The sequence below is a fragment of the Triturus cristatus genome, chromosome 12 (genome assembly GCF_964204655.1).
Source record: "Triturus cristatus chromosome 12, aTriCri1.1, whole genome shotgun sequence".
NCBI lineage: Eukaryota > Metazoa > Chordata > Amphibia > Caudata > Salamandridae > Triturus > Triturus cristatus.
The window spans coordinates 219,030,233-219,053,099 of NC_140595.1; the positions used below are offsets into that span (position 1 = coordinate 219,030,233).

Genomic DNA, 22,867 nt, shown 5'->3' on the forward strand with positions numbered 1-22,867 from the left:
ACGGGCAAGCCCTATGAAAAGCACAGCATGAGTCTTGGTCCCACCTTTAAAAAGGAGGGTGACCTCTGGGATCTGGCAGCAGGATCTTTGGGAGATAAGAAAATATACTGCCTGAGATCGTGAAGTTTCAAGTCAGTCAAGAAAAGCAATCTCATGCACTGCACAAGCTCTTTCCCATGAGGCACCTCTCCTGCACTCTGTTTATGCAAATGAGCAAGCAGAGCGCTCAGGAATAAAACACCAAACTCATGTCCCCCAAAAAAGCAGCAGACAATTGCTGGATATTCCCCAACTTCTAATGCTTTTCTTTTAAACAAATGATAAACAGCCTCACCTGTGGCAAGGCTTAAAAAAATTGAATAAACTCTTAAATGTTCCTCTCCACGGAAATCTTTAGTAAAAGGCGAAAGATTTTTTCGTTTTGAAGAGAAACCAGAGTAAGTGACAATATAGCTCTCTAGGGTAAGTGGCGGCACATCAAAGACCCTGTCATTGCGAGGGTGAGGACCTGAAAGGTATTTTCAGGCTCTAAGAAAGAGGGCGAGAACCAGGCCGGTGGGCAAAACAGGCCAACATTTCAAAGTCTCTGCTCAAGGTACAAAAAGGTGGACTGTTCACATGTGTATGTCTGGGAATATGCAAATTTCTTTTGTACTCACCTCAGCTCATTAGGAGTTGTCGGGGCTGCTGGGGAAGGGGAACAGGAAATGTGAATCAGGCTTTTAGTTAAGTGGCACTGTAGGCCTTTTGTCCCCTAGCCATTTTACGCTTTCAACACGCTCTACACATAGCCATGCACCGTATGTGCCTTTTTCACACGTACTTTCATTAAACCTGAATATAGAAGGATATATCTGTCTAGGCTGGAGACACGTGAAACAAGTCTGACGTGCCCCTTCAAGTCTACCTGAGAGGAAGCTGACTCAGGATTGGCGACCTCTCAGGGCACCTCTAACGGGCACAAATAACGGGCAAGCCCTATGAAAAGCACAGCATGAGTCTTGGTCCCACCTTTAAAAAGGAGGGTGACCTCTGGGATCTGGCAGCAGGATCTTTGGGAGATAAGAAAATATACTGCCTGCGATCGTGAAGTTTCAAGTCAGTCAAGAAAAGCAATCTCATGCACTGCACAAGCTCTTTCCCATGAGGCACCTCTCCTGCACTCTGTTTATGCAAATGAGCAAGCAGAGAGCTCAGGAATAAAACACCAAACTCATGTCCCCCAAAAAAGCAGCAGACAATTGCTGGATATTCCCCAACTTCTAATGCTTTTCTTTTAAACAAATGATAAACAGCCTCACCTGTGGCAAGGCTTAAAAAAATTGAATAAACTCTTAAATGTTCCTCTCCACGGAAATCTTTAGTAAAAGGCGAAAGATTTTTTCGTTTTGAAGAGAAACCAGAGTAAGTGACAATATAGCTCTCTAGGGTAAGTGGCGGCACATCAAAGACCCTGTCATTGCGAGGGTGAGGACCTGAAAGGTATTTTCAGGCTCTAAGAAAGAGGGCGAGAACCAGGCCGGTGGGCAAAACAGGCCAACATTTCAAAGTCTCTGCTCAAGGTACAAAAAGGTGGACTGTTCACATGTGTATGTCTGGGAATATGCAAATTTCTTTTGTACTCACCTCAGCTCATTAGGAGTTGTCGGGGCTGCTGGGGAAGGGGAACAGGAAATGTGAATCAGGCTTTTAGTTAAGTGGCACTGTAGGCCTTTTGTCCCCTAGCCATTTTACGCTTTCAACACGCTCTACACATAGCCATGCACCGTATGTGCCTTTTTCACACGTACTTTCATTAAACCTGAATATAGAAGGATATATCTGTCTAGGCTGGAGACACGTGAAACAAGTCTGACGTGCCCCTTCAAGTCTACCTGAGAGGAAGCTGACTCAGGATTGGCGACCTCTCAGGGCACCTCGAACGGGCACAAATAACGGGCAAGCCCTATGAAAAGCACAGCATGAGTCTTGGTCCCACCTTTAAAAAGGAGGGTGACCTCTGGGATCTGGCAGCAGGATCTTTGGGAGATAAGAAAATATACTGCCTGCGATCGTGAAGTTTCAAGTCAGTCAAGAAAAGCAATCTCATGCACTGCACAAGCTCTTTCCCATGAGGCACCTCTCCTGCACTCTGTTTATGCAAATGAGCAAGCAGAGAGCTCAGGAATAAAACACCAAACTCATGTCCCCCAAAAAAGCAGCAGGCAATTGCTGGATATTCCCCAACTTCTAATGCTTTTCTTTTAAACAAATGATAAACAGCCTCACCTGTGGCAAGGCTTAAAAAAATTGAATAAACTCTTAAATGTTCCTCTCCACGGAAATCTTTAGTAAAAGGCGAAAGATTTTTTCGTTTTGAAGAGAAACCAGAGTAAGTGACAATATAGCTCTCTAGGGTAAGTGGCGGCACATCAAAGACCCTGTCATTGCGAGGGTGAGGACCTGAAAGGTATTTTCAGGCTCTAAGAAAGAGGGCGAGAACCAGGCCGGTGGGCAAAACAGGCCAACATTTCAAAGTCTCTGCTCAAGGTACAAAAAGGTGGACTGTTCACATGTGTATGTCTGGGAATATGCAAATTTCTTTTGTACTCACCTCAGCTCATTAGGAGTTGTCGGGGCTGCTGGGGAAGGGGAACAGCAAATGTGAATCAGGCTTTTAGTTAAGTGGCACTGTAGGCCTTTTGTCCCCTAGCCATTTTACGCTTTCAACACGCTCTACACATAGCAATGCACCGTATGTGCCTTTTTCACACGTACTTTCATTAAACCTGAATATAGAAGGATATATCTGTCTAGGCTGGAGACACGTGAAACAAGTCTGACGTGCCCCTTCAAGTCTACCTGAGAGGAAGCTGACTCAGGATTGGCGACCTCTCAGGGCACCTCGAACGGGCACAAATAACGGGCAAGCCCTATGAAAAGCACAGCATGAGTCTTGGTCCCACCTTTAAAAAGGAGGGTGACCTCTGGGATCTGGCAGCAGGATCTTTGGGAGATAAGAAAATATACTGCCTGCGATTGTGAAGTTTCAAGTCAGTCAAGAAAAGCAATCTCATGCACTGCACAAGCTCTTTCCCATGAGGCACCTCTCCTGCACTCTGTTTATGCAAATGAGCAAGCAGAGAGCTCAGGAATAAAACACCAAACTCATGTCCCCCAAAAAAGCAGCAGACAATTGCTGGATATTCCCCAACTTCTAATGCTTTTCTTTTAAACAAATGATAAACAGCCTCACCTGTGGCAAGGCTTAAAAAAATTGAATAAACTCTTAAATGTTCCTCTCCACGGAAATCTTTAGTAAAAGGCGAAAGATTTTTTCGTTTTGAAGAGAAACCAGAGTAAGTGACAATATAGCTCTCTAGGGTAAGTGGCGGCACATCAAAGACCCTGTCATTGCGAGGGTGAGGACCTGAAAGGTATTTTCAGGCTCTAAGAAAGAGGGCGAGAACCAGGCCGGTGGGCAAAACAGGCCAACATTTCAAAGTCTCTGCTCAAGGTACAAAAAGGTGGACTGTTCACATGTGTATGTCTGGGAATATGCAAATTTCTTTTGTACTCACCTCAGCTCATTAGGAGTTGTCGGGGCTGCTGGGGAAGGGGAACAGGAAATGTGAATCAGGCTTTTAGTTAAGTGGCACTGTAGGCCTTTTGTCCCCTAGCCATTTTACGCTTTCAACACGCTCTACACATAGCCATGCACCGTATGTGCCTTTTTCACACGTACTTTCATTAAACCTGAATATAGAAGGATATATCTGTCTAGGCTGGAGACACGTGAAACAAGTCTGACGTGCCCCTTCAAGTCTACCTGAGAGGAAGCTGACTCAGGATTGGCGACCTCTCAGGGCACCTCGAACGGGCAAGCCCTATGAAAAGCACAGCATGAGTCTTGGTCCCACCTTTAAAAAGGAGGGTGACCTCTGGGATCTGGCAGCAGGATCTTTGGGAGATAAGAAAATATACTGCCTGCGATCGTGAAGTTTCAAGTCAGTCAAGAAAAGCAATCTCATGCACTGCACAAGCTCTTTCCCATGAGGCACCTCTCCTGCACTCTGTTTATGCAAATGAGCAAGCAGAGAGCTCAGGAATAAAACACCAAACTCATGTCCCCCAAAAAAGCAGCAGACAATTGCTGGATATTCCCCAACTTCTAATGCTTTTCTTTTAAACAAATGATAAACAGCCTCACCTGTGGCAAGGCTTAAAAAAATTGAATAAACTCTTAAATGTTTCTCTCCACGGAAATCTTTAGTAAAAGGCGAAAGATTTTTTCGTTTTGAAGAGAAACCAGAGTAAGTGACAATATAGCTCTCTAGGGTAAGTGGCGGCACATCAAAGACCCTGTCATTGCGAGGGTGAGGACCTGAAAGGTATTTTCAGGCTCTAAGAAAGAGGGCGAGAACCAGGCCGGTGGGCAAAACAGGCCAACATTTCAAAGTCTCTGCTCAAGGTACAAAAAGGTGGACTGTTCACATGTGTATGTCTGGGAATATGCAAATTTCTTTTGTACTCACCTCAGCTCATTAGGAGTTGTCGGGGCTGCTGGGGAAGGGGAACAGGAAATGTGAATCAGGCTTTTAGTTAAGTGGCACTGTAGGCCTTTTGTCCCCTAGCCATTTTACGCTTTCAACACGCTCTACACATAGCCATGCACCGTATGTGCCTTTTTCACACGTACTTTCATTAAACCTGAATATAGAAGGATATATCTGTCTAGGCTGGAGACACGTGAAACAAGTCTGACGTGCCCCTTCAAGTCTACCTGAGAGGAAGCTGACTCAGGATTGGCGACCTCTCAGGGCACCTCTAACGGGCACAAATAACGGGCAAGCCCTATGAAAAGCACAGCATGAGTCTTGGTCCCACCTTTAAAAAGGAGGGTGACCTCTGGGATCTGGCAGCAGGATCTTTGGGAGATAAGAAAATATACTGCCTGCGATCGTGAAGTTTCAAGTCAGTCAAGAAAAGCAATCTCATGCACTGCACAAGCTCTTTCCCATGAGGCACCTCTCCTGCACTCTGTTTATGCAAATGAGCAAGCAGAGAGCTCAGGAATAAAACACCAAACTCATGTCCCCCAAAAAAGCAGCAGACAATTGCTGGATATTCCCCAACTTCTAATGCTTTTCTTTTAAACAAATGATAAACAGCCTCACCTGTGGCAAGGCTTAAAAAAATTGAATAAACTCTTAAATGTTCCTCTCCACGGAAATCTTTAGTAAAAGGCGAAAGATTTTTTCGTTTTGAAGAGAAACCAGAGTAAGTGACAATATAGCTCTCTAGGGTAAGTGGCGGCACATCAAAGACCCTGTCATTGCGAGGGTGAGGACCTGAAAGGTATTTTCAGGCTCTAAGAAAGAGGGCGAGAACCAGGCCGGTGGGCAAAACAGGCCAACATTTCAAAGTCTCTGCTCAAGGTACAAAAAGGTGGACTGTTCACATGTGTATGTCTGGGAATATGCAAATTTCTTTTGTACTCACCTCAGCTCATTAGGAGTTGTCGGGGCTGCTGGGGAAGGGGAACAGGAAATGTGAATCAGGCTTTTAGTTAAGTGGCACTGTAGGCCTTTTGTCCCCTAGCCATTTTACGCTTTCAACACGCTCTACACATAGCCATGCACCGTATGTGCCTTTTTCACACGTACTTTCATTAAACCTGAATATAGAAGGATATATCTGTCTAGGCTGGAGACACGTGAAACAAGTCTGACGTGCCCCTTCAAGTCTACCTGAGAGGAAGCTGACTCAGGATTGGCGACCTCTCAGGGCACCTCTAACGGGCACAAATAACGGGCAAGCCCTATGAAAAGCACAGCATGAGTCTTGGTCCCACCTTTAAAAAGGAGGGTGACCTCTGGGATCTGGCAGCAGGATCTTTGGGAGATAAGAAAATATACTGCCTGCGATCGTGAAGTTTCAAGTCAGTCAAGAAAAGCAATCTCATGCACTGCACAAGCTCTTTCCCATGAGGCACCTCTCCTGCACTCTGTTTATGCAAATGAGCAAGCAGAGAGCTCAGGAATAAAACACCAAACTCATGTCCCCCAAAAAAGCAGCAGGCAATTGCTGGATATTCCCCAACTTCTAATGCTTTTCTTTTAAACAAATGATAAACAGCCTCACCTGTGGCAAGGCTTAAAAAAATTGAATAAACTCTTAAATGTTCCTCTCCACGGAAATCTTTAGTAAAAGGCGAAAGATTTTTTCGTTTTGAAGAGAAACCAGAGTAAGTAACAATATAGCTCTCTAGGGTAAGTGGCGGCACATCAAAGACCCTGTCATTGCGAGGGTGAGGACCTGAAAGGTATTTTCAGGCTCTAAGAAAGAGGGCGAGAACCAGGCCGGTGGGCAAAACAGGCCAACATTTCAAAGTCTCTGCTCAAGGTACAAAAAGGTGGACTGTTCACATGTGTATGTCTGGGAATATGCAAATTTCTTTTGTACTCACCTCAGCTCATTAGGAGTTGTCGGGGCTGCTGGGGAAGGGGAACAGCAAATGTGAATCAGGCTTTTAGTTAAGTGGCACTGTAGGCCTTTTGTCCCCTAGCCATTTTACGCTTTCAACACGCTCTACACATAGCCATGCACCGTATGTGCCTTTTTCACACGTACTTTCATTAAACCTGAATATAGAAGGATATATCTGTCTAGGCTGGAGACACGTGAAACAAGTCTGACGTGCCCCTTCAAGTCTACCTGAGAGGAAGCTGACTCAGGATTGGCGACCTCTCAGGGCACCTCTAACGGGCACAAATAACGGGCAAGCCCTATGAAAAGCACAGCATGAGTCTTGGTCCCACCTTTAAAAAGGAGGGTGACCTCTGGGATCTGGCAGCAGGATCTTTGGGAGATAAGAAAATATACTGCCTGCGATCGTGAAGTTTCAAGTCAGTCAAGAAAAGCAATCTCATGCACTGCACAAGCTCTTTCCCATGAGGCACCTCTCCTGCACTCTGTTTATGCAAATGAGCAAGCAGAGAGCTCAGGAATAAAACACCAAACTCAAGTCCCCCAAAAAAGCAGCAGGCAATTGCTGGATATTCCCCAACTTCTAATGCTTTTCTTTTAAACAAATGATAAACAGCCTCACCTGTGGCAAGGCTTAAAAAAATTGAATAAACTCTTAAATGTTCCTCTCCACGGAAATCTTTAGTAAAAGGCGAAAGATTTTTTCGTTTTGAAGAGAAACCAGAGTAAGTGACAATATAGCTCTCTAGGGTAAGTGGCGGCACATCAAAGACCCTGTCATTGCGAGGGTGAGGACCTGAAAGGTATTTTCAGGCTCTAAGAAAGAGGGCGAGAACCAGGCCGGTGGGCAAAACAGGCCAACATTTCAAAGTCTCTGCTCAAGGTACAAAAAGGTGGACTGTTCACATGTGTATGTCTGGGAATATGCAAATTTCTTTTGTACTCACCTCAGCTCATTAGGAGTTGTCGGGGCTGCTGGGGAAGGGGAACAGGAAATGTGAATCAGGCTTTTAGTTAAGTGGCACTGTAGGCCTTTTGTCCCCTAGCCATTTTACGCTTTCAACACGCTCTACACATAGCCATGCACCGTATGTGCCTTTTTCACACGTACTTTCATTAAACCTGAATATAGAAGGATATATCTGTCTAGGCTGGAGACACGTGAAACAAGTCTGACGTGCCCCTTCAAGTCTACCTGAGAGGAAGCTGACTCAGGATTGGCGACCTCTCAGGGCACCTCGAACGGGCACAAATAACGGGCAAGCCCTATGAAAAGCACAGCATGAGTCTTGGTCCCACCTTTAAAAAGGAGGGTGACCTCTGGGATCTGGCAGCAGGATCTTTGGGAGATAAGAAAATATACTGCCTGCGATCGTGAAGTTTCAAGTCAGTCAAGAAAAGCAATCTCATGCACTGCACAAGCTCTTTCCCATGAGGCACCTCTCCTGCACTCTGTTTATGCAAATGAGCAAGCAGAGAGCTCAGGAATAAAACACCAAACTCATGTCCCCCAAAAAAGCAGCAGACAATTGCTGGATATTCCCCAACTTCTAATGCTTTTCTTTTAAACAAATGATAAACAGCCTCACCTGTGGCAAGGCTTAAAAAAATTGAATAAACTCTTAAATGTTCCTCTCCACGGAAATCTTTAGTAAAAGGCGAAAGATTTTTTCGTTTTGAAGAGAAACCAGAGTAAGTGACAATATAGCTCTCTAGGGTAAGTGGCGGCACATCAAAGACCCTGTCATTGCGAGGGTGAGGACCTGAAAGGTATTTTCAGGCTCTAAGAAAGAGGGCGAGAACCAGGCCGGTGGGCAAAACAGGCCAACATTTCAAAGTCTCTGCTCAAGGTACAAAAAGGTGGACTGTTCACATGTGTATGTCTGGGAATATGCAAATTTCTTTTGTACTCACCTCAGCTCATTAGGAGTTGTCGGGGCTGCTGGGGAAGGGGAACAGGAAATGTGAATCAGGCTTTTAGTTAAGTGGCACTGTAGGCCTTTTGTCCCCTAGCCATTTTACGCTTTCAACACGCTCTACACATAGCCATGCACCGTATGTGCCTTTTTCACACGTACTTTCATTAAACCTGAATATAGAAGGATATATCTGTCTAGGCTGGAGACACGTGAAACAAGTCTGACGTGCCCCTTCAAGTCTACCTGAGAGGAAGCTGACTCAGGATTGGCGACCTCTCAGGGCACCTCTAACGGGCACAAATAACGGGCACAAATAACGGGCAAGCCCTATGAAAAGCACAGCATGAGTCTTGGTCCCACCTTTAAAAAGGAGGGTGACCTCTGGGATCTGGCAGCAGGATCTTTGGGAGATAAGAAAATATACTGCCTGCGATCGTGAAGTTTCAAGTCAGTCAAGAAAAGCAATCTCATGCACTGCACAAGCTCTTTCCCATGAGGCACCTCTCCTGCACTCTGTTTATGCAAATGAGCAAGCAGAGAGCTCAGGAATAAAACACCAAACTCATGTCCCCCAAAAAAGCAGCAGGCAATTGCTGGATATTCCCCAACTTCTAATGCTTTTCTTTTAAACAAATGATAAACAGCCTCACCTGTGGCAAGGCTTAAAAAAATTGAATAAACTCTTAAATGTTCCTCTCCACGGAAATCTTTAGTAAAAGGCGAAAGATTTTTTCGTTTTGAAGAGAAACCAGAGTAAGTGACAATATAGCTCTCTAGGGTAAGTGGCGGCACATCAAAGACCCTGTCATTGCGAGGGTGAGGACCTGAAAGGTATTTTCAGGCTCTAAGAAAGAGGGCGAGAACCAGGCCGGTGGGCAAAACAGGCCAACATTTCAAAGTCTCTGCTCAAGGTACAAAAAGGTGGACTGTTCACATGTGTATGTCTGGGAATATGCAAATTTCTTTTGTACTCACCTCAGCTCATTAGGAGTTGTCGGGGCTGCTGGGGAAGGGGAACAGGAAATGTGAATCAGGCTTTTAGTTAAGTGGCACTGTAGGCCTTTTGTCCCCTAGCCATTTTACGCTTTCAACACGCTCTACACATAGCCATGCACCGTATGTGCCTTTTTCACACGTACTTTCATTAAACCTGAATATAGAAGGATATATCTGTCTAGGCTGGAGACACGTGAAACAAGTCTGACGTGCCCCTTCAAGTCTACCTGAGAGGAAGCTGACTCAGGATTGGCGACCTCTCAGGGCACCTCGAACGGGCAAGCCCTATGAAAAGCACAGCATGAGTCTTGGTCCCACCTTTAAAAAGGAGGGTGACCTCTGGGATCTGGCAGCAGGATCTTTGGGAGATAAGAAAATATACTGCCTGCGATCGTGAAGTTTCAAGTCAGTCAAGAAAAGCAATCTCATGCACTGCACAAGCTCTTTCCCATGAGGCACCTCTCCTGCACTCTGTTTATGCAAATGAGCAAGCAGAGAGCTCAGGAATAAAACACCAAACTCATGTCCCCCAAAAAAGCAGCAGACAATTGCTGGATATTCCCCAACTTCTAATGCTTTTCTTTTAAACAAATGATAAACAGCCTCACCTGTGGCAAGGCTTAAAAAAATTGAATAAACTCTTAAATGTTTCTCTCCACGGAAATCTTTAGTAAAAGGCGAAAGATTTTTTCGTTTTGAAGAGAAACCAGAGTAAGTGACAATATAGCTCTCTAGGGTAAGTGGCGGCACATCAAAGACCCTGTCATTGCGAGGGTGAGGACCTGAAAGGTATTTTCAGGCTCTAAGAAAGAGGGCGAGAACCAGGCCGGTGGGCAAAACAGGCCAACATTTCAAAGTCTCTGCTCAAGGTACAAAAAGGTGGACTGTTCACATGTGTATGTCTGGGAATATGCAAATTTCTTTTGTACTCACCTCAGCTCATTAGGAGTTGTCGGGGCTGCTGGGGAAGGGGAACAGGAAATGTGAATCAGGCTTTTAGTTAAGTGGCACTGTAGGCCTTTTGTCCCCTAGCCATTTTACGCTTTCAACACGCTCTACACATAGCCATGCACCGTATGTGCCTTTTTCACACGTACTTTCATTAAACCTGAATATAGAAGGATATATCTGTCTAGGCTGGAGACACGTGAAACAAGTCTGACGTGCCCCTTCAAGTCTACCTGAGAGGAAGCTGACTCAGGATTGGCGACCTCTCAGGGCACCTCTAACGGGCACAAATAACGGGCAAGCCCTATGAAAAGCACAGCATGAGTCTTGGTCCCACCTTTAAAAAGGAGGGTGACCTCTGGGATCTGGCAGCAGGATCTTTGGGAGATAAGAAAATATACTGCCTGCGATCGTGAAGTTTCAAGTCAGTCAAGAAAAGCAATCTCATGCACTGCACAAGCTCTTTCCCATGAGGCACCTCTCCTGCACTCTGTTTATGCAAATGAGCAAGCAGAGAGCTCAGGAATAAAACACCAAACTCATGTCCCCCAAAAAAGCAGCAGACAATTGCTGGATATTCCCCAACTTCTAATGCTTTTCTTTTAAACAAATGATAAACAGCCTCACCTGTGGCAAGGCTTAAAAAAATTGAATAAACTCTTAAATGTTCCTCTCCACGGAAATCTTTAGTAAAAGGCGAAAGATTTTTTCGTTTTGAAGAGAAACCAGAGTAAGTGACAATATAGCTCTCTAGGGTAAGTGGCGGCACATCAAAGACCCTGTCATTGCGAGGGTGAGGACCTGAAAGGTATTTTCAGGCTCTAAGAAAGAGGGCGAGAACCAGGCCGGTGGGCAAAACAGGCCAACATTTCAAAGTCTCTGCTCAAGGTACAAAAAGGTGGACTGTTCACATGTGTATGTCTGGGAATATGCAAATTTCTTTTGTACTCACCTCAGCTCATTAGGAGTTGTCGGGGCTGCTGGGGAAGGGGAACAGGAAATGTGAATCAGGCTTTTAGTTAAGTGGCACTGTAGGCCTTTTGTCCCCTAGCCATTTTACGCTTTCAACACGCTCTACACATAGCCATGCACCGTATGTGCCTTTTTCACACGTACTTTCATTAAACCTGAATATAGAAGGATATATCTGTCTAGGCTGGAGACACGTGAAACAAGTCTGACGTGCCCCTTCAAGTCTACCTGAGAGGAAGCTGACTCAGGATTGGCGACCTCTCAGGGCACCTCGAACGGGCACAAATAACGGGCAAGCCCTATGAAAAGCACAGCATGAGTCTTGGTCCCACCTTTAAAAAGGAGGGTGACCTCTGGGATCTGGCAGCAGGATCTTTGGGAGATAAGAAAATATACTGCCTGCGATCGTGAAGTTTCAAGTCAGTCAAGAAAAGCAATCTCATGCACTGCACAAGCTCTTTCCCATGAGGCACCTCTCCTGCACTCTGTTTATGCAAATGAGCAAGCAGAGAGCTCAGGAATAAAACACCAAACTCATGTCCCCCAAAAAAGCAGCAGACAATTGCTGGATATTCCCCAACTTCTAATGCTTTTCTTTTAAACAAATGATAAACAGCCTCACCTGTGGCAAGGCTTAAAAAAATTGAATAAACTCTTAAATGTTCCTCTCCACGGAAATCTTTAGTAAAAGGCGAAAGATTTTTTCGTTTTGAAGAGAAACCAGAGTAAGTGACAATATAGCTCTCTAGGGTAAGTGGCGGCACATCAAAGACCCTGTCATTGCGAGGGTGAGGACCTGAAAGGTATTTTCAGGCTCTAAGAAAGAGGGCGAGAACCAGGCCGGTGGGCAAAACAGGCCAACATTTCAAAGTCTCTGCTCAAGGTACAAAAAGGTGGACTGTTCACATGTGTATGTCTGGGAATATGCAAATTTCTTTTGTACTCACCTCAGCTCATTAGGAGTTGTCGGGGCTGCTGGGGAAGGGGAACAGGAAATGTGAATCAGGCTTTTAGTTAAGTGGCACTGTAGGCCTTTTGTCCCCTAGCCATTTTACGCTTTCAACACGCTCTACACATAGCCATGCACCGTATGTGCCTTTTTCACACGTACTTTCATTAAACCTGAATATAGAAGGATATATCTGTCTAGGCTGGAGACACGTGAAACAAGTCTGACGTGCCCCTTCAAGTCTACCTGAGAGGAAGCTGACTCAGGATTGGCGACCTCTCAGGGCACCTCTAACGGGCACAAATAACGGGCACAAATAACGGGCAAGCCCTATGAAAAGCACAGCATGAGTCTTGGTCCCACCTTTAAAAAGGAGGGTGACCTCTGGGATCTGGCAGCAGGATCTTTGGGAGATAAGAAAATATACTGCCTGCGATCGTGAAGTTTCAAGTCAGTCAAGAAAAGCAATCTCATGCACTGCACAAGCTCTTTCCCATGAGGCACCTCTCCTGCACTCTGTTTATGCAAATGAGCAAGCAGAGAGCTCAGGAATAAAACACCAAACTCATGTCCCCCAAAAAAGCAGCAGGCAATTGCTGGATATTCCCCAACTTCTAATGCTTTTCTTTTAAACAAATGATAAACAGCCTCACCTGTGGCAAGGCTTAAAAAAATTGAATAAACTCTTAAATGTTCCTCTCCACGGAAATCTTTAGTAAAAGGCGAAAGATTTTTTCGTTTTGAAGAGAAACCAGAGTAAGTGACAATATAGCTCTCTAGGGTAAGTGGCGGCACATCAAAGACCCTGTCATTGCGAGGGTGAGGACCTGAAAGGTATTTTCAGGCTCTAAGAAAGAGGGCGAGAACCAGGCCGGTGGGCAAAACAGGCCAACATTTCAAAGTCTCTGCTCAAGGTACAAAAAGGTGGACTGTTCACATGTGTATGTCTGGGAATATGCAAATTTCTTTTGTACTCACCTCAGCTCATTAGGAGTTGTCGGGGCTGCTGGGGAAGGGGAACAGCAAATGTGAATCAGGCTTTTAGTTAAGTGGCACTGTAGGCCTTTTGTCCCCTAGCCATTTTACGCTTTCAACACGCTCTACACATAGCCATGCACCGTATGTGCCTTTTTCACACGTACTTTCATTAAACCTGAATATAGAAGGATATATCTGTCTAGGCTGGAGACACGTGAAACAAGTCTGACGTGCCCCTTCAAGTCTACCTGAGAGGAAGCTGACTCAGGATTGGCGACCTCTCAGGGCACCTCGAACGGGCACAAATAACGGGCAAGCCCTATGAAAAGCACAGCATGAGTCTTGGTCCCACCTTTAAAAAGGAGGGTGACCTCTGGGATCTGGCAGCAGGATCTTTGGGAGATAAGAAAATATACTGCCTGCGATCGTGAAGTTTCAAGTCAGTCAAGAAAAGCAATCTCATGCACTGCACAAGCTCTTTCCCATGAGGCACCTCTCCTGCACTCTGTTTATGCAAATGAGCAAGCAGAGAGCTCAGGAATAAAACACCAAACTCATGTCCCCCAAAAAAGCAGCAGGCAATTGCTGGATATTCCCCAACTTCTAATGCTTTTCTTTTAAACAAATGATAAACAGCCTCACCTGTGGCAAGGCTTAAAAAAATTGAATAAACTCTTAAATGTTCCTCTCCACGGAAATCTTTAGTAAAAGGCGAAAGATTTTTTCGTTTTGAAGAGAAACCAGAGTAAGTGACAATATAGCTCTCTAGGGTAAGTGGCGGCACATCAAAGACCCTGTCATTGCGAGGGTGAGGACCTGAAAGGTATTTTCAGGCTCTAAGAAAGAGGGCGAGAACCAGGCCGGTGGGCAAAACAGGCCAACATTTCAAAGTCTCTGCTCAAGGTACAAAAAGGTGGACTGTTCACATGTGTATGTCTGGGAATATGCAAATTTCTTTTGTACTCACCTCAGCTCATTAGGAGTTGTCGGGGCTGCTGGGGAAGGGGAACAGCAAATGTGAATCAGGCTTTTAGTTAAGTGGCACTGTAGGCCTTTTGTCCCCTAGCCATTTTACGCTTTCAACACGCTCTACACATAGCCATGCACCGTATGTGCCTTTTTCACACGTACTTTCATTAAACCTGAATATAGAAGGATATATCTGTCTAGGCTGGAGACACGTGAAACAAGTCTGACGTGCCCCTTCAAGTCTACCTGAGAGGAAGCTGACTCAGGATTGGCGACCTCTCAGGGCACCTCGAACGGGCACAAATAACGGGCAAGCCCTATGAAAAGCACAGCATGAGTCTTGGTCCCACCTTTAAAAAGGAGGGTGACCTCTGGGATCTGGCAGCAGGATCTTTGGGAGATAAGAAAATATACTGCCTGCGATCGTGAAGTTTCAAGTCAGTCAAGAAAAGCAATCTCATGCACTGCACAAGCTCTTTCCCATGAGGCACCTCTCCTGCACTCTGTTTATGCAAATGAGCAAGCAGAGAGCTCAGGAATAAAACACCAAACTTATGTCCCCCAAAAAAGCAGCAGACAATTGCTGGATATTCCCCAACTTCTAATGCTTTTCTTTTAAACAAATGATAAACAGCCTCACCTGTGGCAAGGCTTAAAAAAATTGAATAAACTCTTAAATGTTCCTCTCCACGGAAATCTTTAGTAAAAGGCGAAAGATTTTTTCGTTTTGAAGAGAAACCAGAGTAAGTGACAATATAGCTCTCTAGGGTAAGTGGCGGCACATCAAAGACCCTGTCATTGCGAGGGTGAGGACCTGAAAGGTATTTTCAGGCTCTAAGAAAGAGGGCGAGAACCAGGCCGGTGGGCAAAACAGGCCAACATTTCAAAGTCTCTGCTCAAGGTACAAAAAGGTGGACTGTTCACATGTGTATGTCTGGGAATATGCAAATTTCTTTTGTACTCACCTCAGCTCATTAGGAGTTGTCGGGGCTGCTGGGGAAGGGGAACAGGAAATGTGAATCAGGCTTTTAGTTAAGTGGCACTGTAGGCCTTTTGTCCCCTAGCCATTTTACGCTTTCAACACGCTCTACACATAGCCATGCACCGTATGTGCCTTTTTCACACGTACTTTCATTAAACCTGAATATAGAAGGATATATCTGTCTAGGCTGGAGACACGTGAAACAAGTCTGACGTGCCCCTTCAAGTCTACCTGAGAGGAAGCTGACTCAGGATTGGCGACCTCTCAGGGCACCTCTAACGGGCACAAATAACGGGCAAGCCCTATGAAAAGCACAGCATGAGTCTTGGTCCCACCTTTAAAAAGGAGGGTGACCTCTGGGATCTGGCAGCAGGATCTTTGGGATATAAGAAAATATACTGCCTGCGATCGTGAAGTTTCAAGTCAGTCAAGAAAAGCAATCTCATGCACTGCACAAGCTCTTTCCCATGAGGCACCTCTCCTGCACTCTGTTTATGCAAATGAGCAAGCAGAGAGCTCAGGAATAAAACACCAAACTCATGTCCCCCAAAAAAGCAGCAGACAATTGCTGGATATTCCCCAACTTCTAATGCTTTTCTTTTAAACAAATGATAAACAGCCTCACCTGTGGCAAGGCTTAAAAAAATTGAATAAACTCTTAAATGTTCCTCTCCACGGAAATCTTTAGTAAAAGGCGAAAGATTTTTTCGTTTTGAAGAGAAACCAGAGTAAGTGACAATATAGCTCTCTAGGGTAAGTGGCGGCACATCAAAGACCATGTCATTGCGAGGGTGAGGACCTGAAAGGTATTTTCAGGCTCTAAGAAAGAGGGCGAGAACCAGGCCGGTGGGCAAAACAGGCCAACATTTCAAAGTCTCTGCTCAAGGTACAAAAAGGTGGACTGTTCACATGTGTATGTCTGGGAATATGCAAATTTCTTTTGTACTCACCTCAGCTCATTAGGAGTTGTCGGGGCTGCTGGGGAAGGGGAACAGGAAATGTGAATCAGGCTTTTAGTTAAGTGGCACTGTAGGCCTTTTGTCCCCTAGCCATTTTACGCTTTCAACACGCTCTACACATAGCCATGCACCGTATGTGCCTTTTTCACACGTACTTTCATTAAACCTGAATATAGAAGGATATATCTGTCTAGGCTGGAGACACGTGAAACAAGTCTGACGTGCCCCTTCAAGTCTACCTGAGAGGAAGCTGACTCAGGATTGGCGACCTCTCAGGGCACCTCTAACGGGCACAAATAACGGGCAAGCCCTATGAAAAGCACAGCATGAGTCTTGGTCCCACCTTTAAAAAGGAGGGTGACCTCTGGGATCTGGCAGCAGGATCTTTGGGAGATAAGAAAATATACTGCCTGAGATCGTGAAGTTTCAAGTCAGTCAAGAAAAGCAATCTCATGCACTGCACAAGCTCTTTCCCATGAGGCACCTCTCCTGCACTCTGTTTATGCAAATGAGCAAGCAGAGCGCTCAGGAATAAAACACCAAACTCATGTCCCCCAAAAAAGCAGCAGACAATTGCTGGATATTCCCCAACTTCTAATGCTTTTCTTTTAAACAAATGATAAACAGCCTCACCTGTGGCAAGGCTTAAAAAAATTGAATAAACTCTTAAATGTTCCTCTCCACGGAAATCTTTAGTAAAAGGCGAAAGATTTTTTCGTTTTGAAGAGAAACCAGAGTAAGTGACAATATAGCTCTCTAGGGTAAGTGGCGGCACATCAAAGACCCTGTCATTGCGAGGGTGAGGACCTGAAAGGTATTTTCAGGCTCTAAGAAAGAGGGCGAGAACCAGGCCGGTGGGCAAAACAGGCCAACATTTCAAAGTCTCTGCTCAAGGTACAAAAAGGTGGACTGTTCACATGTGTATGTCTGGGAATATGCAAATTTCTTTTGTACTCACCTCAGCTCATTAGGAGTTGTCGGGGCTGCTGGGGAAGGGGAACAGCAAATGTGAATCAGGCTTTTAGTTAAGTGGCACTGTAGGCCTTTTGTCCCCTAGCCATTTTACGCTTTCAACACGCTCTACACATAGCCATGCACCGTATGTGCCTTTTTCACACGTACTTTCATTAAACCTGAATATAGAAGGATATATCTGTCTAGGCTGGAGACACGTGAAACAAGTCTGACGTGCCCCTTCAAGTCTACCTGAGAGGAAGCTGACTCAGGATTGGCGACCTCTCAGGGCACCTCTAACGGGCACAAATAACGGGCACAAATAACGGGCAAGCTCTATGAAAAGCACAGCATGAGTCTTGGTCCCACCTTTAAAAAGGAGGGTGACCTCTGGGATCTGGCAGCAGGATCTTTGGGAGATAAGAAAATATACTGCCTGCGATCATGAAGTTTCAAGTCAGTCAAGAAAAGCAATCTCATGCACTGCACAAGCTCTTTCCCATGAGGCACCTCTCCTGCACTCTGTTTATGCAAATGAGCAAGCAGAGAGCTCAGGAATAAAACACCAAACTCATGTCCCCCAAAAAAGCAGCAGACAATTGCTGGATATTCCCCAACTTCTAATGCTTTTCTTTTAAACAAATGATAAACAGCCTCACCTGTGGCAAGGCTTAAAAAAATTGAATAAACTCTTAAATGTTCCTCTCCACGGAAATCTTTAGTAAAAGGCGAAAGATTTTTTCGTTTTGAAGAGAAACCAGAGTAAGTGACAATATAGCTCTCTAGGGTAAGTGGCGGCACATCAAAGACCCTGTCATTGCGAGGGTGAGGACCTGAAAGGTATTTTCAGGCTCTAAGAAAGAGGGCGAGAACCAGGCCGGTGGGCAAAACAGGCCAACATTTCAAAGTCTCTGCTCAAGGTACAAAAAGGTGGACTGTTCACATGTGTATGTCTGGGAATATGCAAATTTCTTTTGTACTCACCTCAGCTCATTAGGAGTTGTCGGGGCTGCTGGGGAAGGGGAACAGCAAATGTGAATCAGGCTTTTAGTTAAGTGGCACTGTAGGCCTTTTGTCCCCTAGCCATTTTACGCTTTCAACACGCTCTACACATAGCCATGCACCGTATGTGCCTTTTTCACACGTACTTTCATTAAACCTGAATATAGAAGGATATATCTGTCTAGGCTGGAGACACGTGAAACAAGTCTGACGTGCCCCTTCAAGTCTACCTGAGAGGAAGCTGACTCAGGATTGGCGACCTCTCAGGGCACCTCTAACGGGCACAAATAACGGGCAAGCCCTATGAAAAGCACAGCATGAGTCTTGGTCCCACCTTTAAAAAGGAGGGTGACCTCTGGGATCTGGCAGCAGGATCTTTGGGAGATAAGAAAATATACTGCCTGCGATCGTGAAGTTTCAAGTCAGTCAAGAAAAGCAATCTCATGCACTGCACAAGCTCTTTCCCATGAGGCACCTCTCCTGCACTCTGTTTATGCAAATGAGCAAGCAGAGCGCTCAGGAATAAAACACCAAACTCATGTCCCCCAAAAAAGCAGCAGACAATTGCTGGATATTCCCCAACTTCTAATGCTTTTCTTTTAAACAAATGATAAACAGCCTCACCTGTGGCAAGGCTTAAAAAAATTGAATAAACTCTTAAATGTTCCTCTCCACGGAAATCTTTAGTAAAAGGCAAAAGATTTTTTCATTTTGAAGAGAAACCAGAGTAAGTGACAATATAGCTCTCTAGGGTAAGTGGCGGCACATCAAAGACCCTGTCATTGCGAGGGTGAGGACCTGAAAGGTATTTGCAGGCTCTAAGAAAGAGGGCGAGAACCAGGCCGGTGGGCAAAACAGGCCAACATTTCAAAGTCTCTGCTCAAGGTACAAAAAGGTGGACTGTTCACATGTGTATGTCTGGGAATATGCAAATTTCTTTTGTACTCACCTCAGCTCATTAGGAGTTGTCGGGGCTGCTGGGGAAGGGGAACAGGAAATGTGAATCAGGCTTTTAGTTAAGTGGCACTGTAGGCCTTTTGTCCCCTAGCCATTTTACGCTTTTAACACGCTCTACACATAGCCATGCACCGTATGTGCCTTTTTCACACGTACTTTCATTAAACCTGAATATAGAAGGATATATCTGTCTAGGCTGGAGACACGTGAAACAAGTCTGACGTGCCCCTTCAAGTCTACCTGAGAGGAAGCTGACTCAGGATTGGCGACCTCTCAGGGCACCTCGAACGGGCACAAATAACGGGCAAGCCCTATGAAAAGCACAGCATGAGTCTTGGTCCCACCTTTAAAAAGGAGGGTGACCTCTGGGATCTGGCAGCAGGATCTTTGGGAGATAAGAAAATATACTGCCTGCGATCGTGAAGTTTCAAGTCAGTCAAGAAAAGCAATCTCATGCACTGCACAAGCTCTTTCCCATGAGGCACCTCTCCTGCACTCTGTTTATGCAAATGAGCAAGCAGAGAGCTCAGGAATAAAACACCAAACTTATGTCCCCCAAAAAAGCAGCAGACAATTGCTGGATATTCCCCAACTTCTAATGCTTTTCTTTTAAACAAATGATAAACAGCCTCACCTGTGGCAAGGCTTAAAAAAATTGAATAAACTCTTAAATGTTCCTCTCCACGGAAATCTTTAGTAAAAGGCGAAAGATTTTTTCGTTTTGAAGAGAAACCAGAGTAAGTGACAATATAGCTCTCTAGGGTAAGTGGCGGCACATCAAAGACCCTGTCATTGCGAGGGTGAGGACCTGAAAGGTATTTTCAGGCTCTAAGAAAGAGGGCGAGAACCAGGCCGGTGGGCAAAACAGGCCAACATTTCAAAGTCTCTGCTCAAGGTACAAAAAGGTGGACTGTTCACATGTGTATGTCTGGGAATATGCAAATTTCTTTTGTACTCACCTCAGCTCATTAGGAGTTGTCGGGGCTGCTGGGGAAGGGGAACAGGAAATGTGAATCAGGCTTTTAGTTAAGTGGCACTGTAGGCCTTTTGTCCCCTAGCCATTTTACGCTTTCAACACGCTCTACACATAGCCATGCACCGTATGTGCCTTTTTCACACGTACTTTCATTAAACCTGAATATAGAAGGATATATCTGTCTAGGCTGGAGACACGTGAAACAAGTCTGACGTGCCCCTTCAAGTCTACCTGAGAGGAAGCTGACTCAGGATTGGCGACCTCTCAGGGCACCTCTAACGGGCACAAATAACGGGCAAGCCCTATGAAAAGCACAGCATGAGTCTTGGTCCCACCTTTAAAAAGGAGGGTGACCTCTGGGATCTGGCAGCAGGATCTTTGGGATATAAGAAAATATACTGCCTGCGATCGTGAAGTTTCAAGTCAGTCAAGAAAAGCAATCTCATGCACTGCACAAGCTCTTTCCCATGAGGCACCTCTCCTGCACTCTGTTTATGCAAATGAGCAAGCAGAGAGCTCAGGAATAAAACACCAAACTCATGTCCCCCAAAAAAGCAGCAGACAATTGCTGGATATTCCCCAACTTCTAATGCTTTTCTTTTAAACAAATGATAAACAGCCTCACCTGTGGCAAGGCTTAAAAAAATTGAATAAACTCTTAAATGTTCCTCTCCACGGAAATCTTTAGTAAAAGGCGAAAGATTTTTTCGTTTTGAAGAGAAACCAGAGTAAGTGACAATATAGCTCTCTAGGGTAAGTGGCGGCACATCAAAGACCATGTCATTGCGAGGGTGAGGACCTGAAAGGTATTTTCAGGCTCTAAGAAAGAGGGCGAGAACCAGGCCGGTGGGCAAAACAGGCCAACATTTCAAAGTCTCTGCTCAAGGTACAAAAAGGTGGACTGTTCACATGTGTATGTCTGGGAATATGCAAATTTCTTTTGTACTCACCTCAGCTCATTAGGAGTTGTCGGGGCTGCTGGGGAAGGGGAACAGGAAATGTGAATCAGGCTTTTAGTTAAGTGGCACTGTAGGCCTTTTGTCCCCTAGCCATTTTACGCTTTCAACACGCTCTACACATAGCCATGCACCGTATGTGCCTTTTTCACACGTACTTTCATTAAACCTGAATATAGAAGGATATATCTGTCTAGGCTGGAGACACGTGAAACAAGTCTGACGTGCCCCTTCAAGTCTACCTGAGAGGAAGCTGACTCAGGATTGGCGACCTCTCAGGGCACCTCTAACGGGCACAAATAACGGGCACAAATAACGGGCAAGCCCTATGAAAAGCACAGCATGAGTCTTGGTCCCACCTTTAAAAAGGAGGGTGACCTCTGGGATCTGGCAGCAGGATCTTTGGGAGATAAGAAAATATACTGCCTGCGATCGTGAAGTTTCAAGTCAGTCAAGAAAAGCAATCTCATGCACTGCACAAGCTCTTTCCCATGAGGCACCTCTCCTGCACTCTGTTTATGCAAATGAGCAAGCAGAGAGCTCAGGAATAAAACACCAAACTCATGTCCCCCAAAAAAGCAGCAGGCAATTGCTGGATATTCCCCAACTTCTAATGCTTTTCTTTTAAACAAATGATAAACAGCCTCACCTGTGGCAAGGCTTAAAAAAATTGAATAAACTCTTAAATGTTCCTCTCCACGGAAATCTTTAGTAAAAGGCGAAAGATTTTTTCGTTTTGAAGAGAAACCAGAGTAAGTGACAATATAGCTCTCTAGGGTAAGTGGCGGCACATCAAAGACCCTGTCATTGCGAGGGTGAGGACCTGAAAGGTATTTTCAGGCTCTAAGAAAGAGGGCGAGAACCAGGCCGGTGGGCAAAACAGGCCAACATTTCAAAGTCTCTGCTCAAGGTACAAAAAGGTGGACTGTTCACATGTGTATGTCTGGGAATATGCAAATTTCTTTTGTACTCACCTCAGCTCATTAGGAGTTGTCGGGGCTGCTGGGGAAGGGGAACAGCAAATGTGAATCAGGCTTTTAGTTAAGTGGCACTGTAGGCCTTTTGTCCCCTAGCCATTTTACGCTTTCAACACGCTCTACACATAGCAATGCACCGTATGTGCCTTTTTCACACGTACTTTCATTAAACCTGAATATAGAAGGATATATCTGTCTAGGCTGGAGACACGTGAAACAAGTCTGACGTGCCCCTTCAAGTCAACCTGAGAGGAAGCTGACTCAGGATTGGCGACCTCTCAGGGCACCTCGAACGGGCACAAATAACGGGCAAGCCCTATGAAAAGCACAGCATGAGTCTTGGTCCCACCTTTAAAAAGGAGGGTGACCTCTGGGATCTGGCAGCAGGATCTTTGGGAGATAAGAAAATATACTGCCTGCGATTGTGAAGTTTCAAGTCAGTCAAGAAAAGCAATCTCATGCACTGCACAAGCTCTTTCCCATGAGGCACCTCTCCTGCACTCTGTTTATGCAAATGAGCAAGCAGAGAGCTCAGGAATAAAACACCAAACTCATGTCCCCCAAAAAAGCAGCAGACAATTGCTGGATATTCCCCAACTTCTAATGCTTTTCTTTTAAACAAATGATAAACAGCCTCACCTGTGGCAAGGCTTAAAAAAATTGAATAAACTCTTAAATGTTCCTCTCCACGGAAATCTTTAGTAAAAGGCGAAAGATTTTTTCGTTTTGAAGAGAAACCAGAGTAAGTGACAATATAGCTCTCTAGGGTAAGTGGCGGCACATCAAAGACCCTGTCATTGCGAGGGTGAGGACCTGAAAGGTATTTTCAGGCTCTAAGAAAGAGGGCGAGAACCAGGCCGGTGGGCAAAACAGGCCAACATTTCAAAGTCTCTGCTCAAGGTACA

General features: G+C 45.2%; 24 non-coding genes across 24 annotated transcripts; all 24 read right to left on the bottom strand.

Moving 5' to 3' along the window:
• Nucleotides 1-326: 326 nt before the first annotated feature.
• On the bottom strand, nt 327-441 carry LOC146775582 (U5 spliceosomal RNA). The gene has a single exon (XR_014973437.1). It is a non-coding gene; the product is annotated as a U5 spliceosomal RNA (small nuclear RNA).
• Nucleotides 442-1,293: 852 nt separating this feature from the next.
• On the bottom strand, nt 1,294-1,408 carry LOC146775583 (U5 spliceosomal RNA). Its single transcript, XR_014973438.1, has one exon. It is a non-coding gene; the product is annotated as a U5 spliceosomal RNA (small nuclear RNA).
• An 852-nt stretch (nt 1,409-2,260) lies between these two features.
• Nucleotides 2,261-2,375, bottom strand: LOC146775584 (U5 spliceosomal RNA). Its single transcript, XR_014973439.1, has one exon. It is a non-coding gene; the product is annotated as a U5 spliceosomal RNA (small nuclear RNA).
• Nucleotides 2,376-3,227: 852 nt separating this feature from the next.
• On the bottom strand, nt 3,228-3,342 carry LOC146775585 (U5 spliceosomal RNA). Its single transcript, XR_014973440.1, has one exon. It is a non-coding gene; the product is annotated as a U5 spliceosomal RNA (small nuclear RNA).
• Nucleotides 3,343-4,181: 839 nt separating this feature from the next.
• LOC146775586 (U5 spliceosomal RNA) lies at nt 4,182-4,296 on the bottom strand. Its single transcript, XR_014973623.1, has one exon. It is a non-coding gene; the product is annotated as a U5 spliceosomal RNA (small nuclear RNA).
• Nucleotides 4,297-5,148: 852 nt separating this feature from the next.
• LOC146775587 (U5 spliceosomal RNA) lies at nt 5,149-5,263 on the bottom strand. The gene has a single exon (XR_014973441.1). It is a non-coding gene; the product is annotated as a U5 spliceosomal RNA (small nuclear RNA).
• Nucleotides 5,264-6,115: 852 nt separating this feature from the next.
• LOC146775588 (U5 spliceosomal RNA) lies at nt 6,116-6,230 on the bottom strand. The gene has a single exon (XR_014973442.1). It is a non-coding gene; the product is annotated as a U5 spliceosomal RNA (small nuclear RNA).
• An 852-nt stretch (nt 6,231-7,082) lies between these two features.
• On the bottom strand, nt 7,083-7,197 carry LOC146775589 (U5 spliceosomal RNA). Its single transcript, XR_014973443.1, has one exon. It is a non-coding gene; the product is annotated as a U5 spliceosomal RNA (small nuclear RNA).
• An 852-nt stretch (nt 7,198-8,049) lies between these two features.
• On the bottom strand, nt 8,050-8,164 carry LOC146775590 (U5 spliceosomal RNA). Its single transcript, XR_014973444.1, has one exon. It is a non-coding gene; the product is annotated as a U5 spliceosomal RNA (small nuclear RNA).
• Nucleotides 8,165-9,029: 865 nt separating this feature from the next.
• LOC146775591 (U5 spliceosomal RNA) lies at nt 9,030-9,144 on the bottom strand. Its single transcript, XR_014973445.1, has one exon. It is a non-coding gene; the product is annotated as a U5 spliceosomal RNA (small nuclear RNA).
• An 839-nt stretch (nt 9,145-9,983) lies between these two features.
• LOC146775592 (U5 spliceosomal RNA) lies at nt 9,984-10,098 on the bottom strand. Its single transcript, XR_014973624.1, has one exon. It is a non-coding gene; the product is annotated as a U5 spliceosomal RNA (small nuclear RNA).
• An 852-nt stretch (nt 10,099-10,950) lies between these two features.
• Nucleotides 10,951-11,065, bottom strand: LOC146775593 (U5 spliceosomal RNA). The gene has a single exon (XR_014973446.1). It is a non-coding gene; the product is annotated as a U5 spliceosomal RNA (small nuclear RNA).
• Nucleotides 11,066-11,917: 852 nt separating this feature from the next.
• Nucleotides 11,918-12,032, bottom strand: LOC146775594 (U5 spliceosomal RNA). The gene has a single exon (XR_014973448.1). It is a non-coding gene; the product is annotated as a U5 spliceosomal RNA (small nuclear RNA).
• Nucleotides 12,033-12,897: 865 nt separating this feature from the next.
• Nucleotides 12,898-13,012, bottom strand: LOC146775595 (U5 spliceosomal RNA). The gene has a single exon (XR_014973449.1). It is a non-coding gene; the product is annotated as a U5 spliceosomal RNA (small nuclear RNA).
• An 852-nt stretch (nt 13,013-13,864) lies between these two features.
• On the bottom strand, nt 13,865-13,979 carry LOC146775596 (U5 spliceosomal RNA). Its single transcript, XR_014973450.1, has one exon. It is a non-coding gene; the product is annotated as a U5 spliceosomal RNA (small nuclear RNA).
• Nucleotides 13,980-14,831: 852 nt separating this feature from the next.
• LOC146775597 (U5 spliceosomal RNA) lies at nt 14,832-14,946 on the bottom strand. Its single transcript, XR_014973451.1, has one exon. It is a non-coding gene; the product is annotated as a U5 spliceosomal RNA (small nuclear RNA).
• Nucleotides 14,947-15,798: 852 nt separating this feature from the next.
• Nucleotides 15,799-15,913, bottom strand: LOC146775598 (U5 spliceosomal RNA). Its single transcript, XR_014973452.1, has one exon. It is a non-coding gene; the product is annotated as a U5 spliceosomal RNA (small nuclear RNA).
• An 852-nt stretch (nt 15,914-16,765) lies between these two features.
• On the bottom strand, nt 16,766-16,880 carry LOC146775599 (U5 spliceosomal RNA). Its single transcript, XR_014973453.1, has one exon. It is a non-coding gene; the product is annotated as a U5 spliceosomal RNA (small nuclear RNA).
• An 865-nt stretch (nt 16,881-17,745) lies between these two features.
• LOC146775600 (U5 spliceosomal RNA) lies at nt 17,746-17,860 on the bottom strand. The gene has a single exon (XR_014973454.1). It is a non-coding gene; the product is annotated as a U5 spliceosomal RNA (small nuclear RNA).
• Nucleotides 17,861-18,712: 852 nt separating this feature from the next.
• On the bottom strand, nt 18,713-18,827 carry LOC146775601 (U5 spliceosomal RNA). Its single transcript, XR_014973945.1, has one exon. It is a non-coding gene; the product is annotated as a U5 spliceosomal RNA (small nuclear RNA).
• Nucleotides 18,828-19,679: 852 nt separating this feature from the next.
• On the bottom strand, nt 19,680-19,794 carry LOC146775602 (U5 spliceosomal RNA). Its single transcript, XR_014973455.1, has one exon. It is a non-coding gene; the product is annotated as a U5 spliceosomal RNA (small nuclear RNA).
• Nucleotides 19,795-20,646: 852 nt separating this feature from the next.
• Nucleotides 20,647-20,761, bottom strand: LOC146775603 (U5 spliceosomal RNA). The gene has a single exon (XR_014973456.1). It is a non-coding gene; the product is annotated as a U5 spliceosomal RNA (small nuclear RNA).
• An 865-nt stretch (nt 20,762-21,626) lies between these two features.
• LOC146775604 (U5 spliceosomal RNA) lies at nt 21,627-21,741 on the bottom strand. Its single transcript, XR_014973457.1, has one exon. It is a non-coding gene; the product is annotated as a U5 spliceosomal RNA (small nuclear RNA).
• Nucleotides 21,742-22,593: 852 nt separating this feature from the next.
• On the bottom strand, nt 22,594-22,708 carry LOC146775605 (U5 spliceosomal RNA). Its single transcript, XR_014973459.1, has one exon. It is a non-coding gene; the product is annotated as a U5 spliceosomal RNA (small nuclear RNA).
• Between the last annotated feature and the right edge of the window lie 159 nt (nt 22,709-22,867).